This window comes from Odontomachus brunneus, unplaced genomic scaffold (assembly GCF_010583005.1).
Source record: "Odontomachus brunneus isolate Ranch 3 - 2012 unplaced genomic scaffold, Obru_v1 Obru_scaffold_202, whole genome shotgun sequence".
NCBI classification, from domain to species: Eukaryota; Metazoa; Arthropoda; class Insecta; order Hymenoptera; family Formicidae; genus Odontomachus; species Odontomachus brunneus.
In genome coordinates, this window is record NW_022639652.1 from 529,659 (window position 1) to 531,906 (window position 2,248).

The following is a 2,248-nucleotide window of genomic DNA, read 5'->3' on the forward strand; positions in this document are numbered from 1 at the left end:
TGTTATGCATATTTTTCTATAAGAATAGTCTATTTACAGATATATTTGTCTTTTATAACATAATGAAAGAAAAAATAAAATATTTAGAAAAATATTTAAAGAAATTACAATTTCTGAATACAGTTAAAACATTTAAGCAGCTATGTACCTAGTAAATACTAAGTAACATAACACCAATGTTACAATTTCCCACAAAATGTTTTATGCGTTATGGGCTTTTTATAATAAGCTATTAGTCATAAACCGCAAGCAAATTGACTAATCACAGGACTTGACTATTTTCAAAAATAATCGACTATGGTTGGTCAATTTGCTGAAAACTTATTAGTGGCTTTTGTAGAAGATTATAATATAAGATTACTTAAACTAAAATTTCATATATGCGGTGAGTTTCGGCAAAATGCTGCGGTGACCAATCATAAGCCAGCAGGTTGATCTGCGACAACCGCCGTCATGCACTTGGTTACTGATTGGTCACCGCAGCATTTTGCTGGAGCTCACCGTATATATGGAGTTTTAGCTTTACTGTCTAAATTTCTTGGAATGAAAATCTCACTCCAAAGATAAAGTAGCAGCCGAGTCACTCGAGTTAAAGTGATTTCTCACTCTTATAGAATAAATTCCTTCATTCTGTATCGTGGAGTGAATATTTTCACTCTGTGTTGTGGAGTGAACTATCACTCAGAGTGACCGAAACACTCGATTTAGAATGACTTTTCACTCGTTTGGAGTGAATTTTTACTCGTAAAAGTGTAATTCAAAAACACATATGTATCATTATAAAAGTCACTCCTATCAGTGAATAGCAGTGGCTCAGTAGGTGCTCAAAGGCGAATGACTCAAAGCTAAAAGTTCTCAAGTCCTGTTGTGATGAATTTTTCCAAGAATAATATAAATTAAATTAATTAAATAGCACACCTTATTGAGATTTTAATAACTAAAAGTTACTAGCAACCACAAACGCAATAGAATTATAAAGATTATTTTTCTTTCTATTTAATTGCAAGAATTCTCTGTAATTGGAGTGAAATATTCACTCTTATAAAAAGTGAAATATTACTCTATTTCGAGTGGCAGATTTTTACTATCGCTTGTAGCAAACAACTTGTTTCGAATAAACCCACCCTTACAAAAAAACTTTCAGACTTACGAAATAACTCTCAATTTTGAGTGTAAAACACCAGAAATGATCAGAAAGCACCAGAAATTATTAAAAATACATTCAAAATTGGGAGTTATTTTGTAAGTTTGAGGATTTTTTTCGTAAAGGCAGACAACACACAATATTTTTAAAATATTTTAATACTGTCTGGGAAGTTTTATTCCAAGAAATTTAGAGAGTCTTGATTATCGTGCTCATTTTTTAAAATATATTTTTATGTTTGCATTCACGTTAATACCGCATAATACAGCATAAAAATATTGCATGAACATTGTAAAGACATTACACTGAAACATTGTAATATTGCATGGAAGTTGCGAAATGTTTCTGCGACGTTTTCGCAAGATTGCGACAACATCGAAATGTCCGTCCTCAGAAACATTGCAATGGAACATTATAGTAACATTACAATGTAATATACATGCAATATTGTTTTAGATATATATAATATTTATATACATGCAATATTATATCCCAGACAGCATACAATTTTTTCAGAGCAGAAAGAGCTGTAAAATGGAAATAACGCTGTAAAAGAATAGAGAGAAAAAGGAAGTAAAATACAAAAGATGGCGCCTATTAGAAGGATTGTTGAAAAAAGATAGAACTCATATGATAAAAAATACCAAAAGGCTATTTCACAGGAAATGAACAGAGGAAAGTACAGCAGGGAAAGAGAGAAAATGCAGGAAAAAAGATATAAAAGGTACATAATTATAAATATCTAAGAACTTTGTATTTCTTTATTTATTTGGATATGTATAAGCACAAGATGCTCATAGAGCACACAATATTTATAAAAAATTTTAGAAATAAAGATATTAAATATTTAATAAATTTAAATATTTAATAAATTCAAATGTTTTCTATAAATCTAAAATATTTATAAAATATTTTAGAAAAATATCGAATGTTTTGTAAATATTTACATTTTCAGGAAGAAGATATGAAAAAGATTGATAAATATTCAAAAGATATTTATGAATATTTTTCATAAACATTTTTTGAATACTTAATATATTCTTTTTTATACCTGAATTTGCCAGACGTTTGAATTTATGAAATATTTAATATCTATATTTCTAA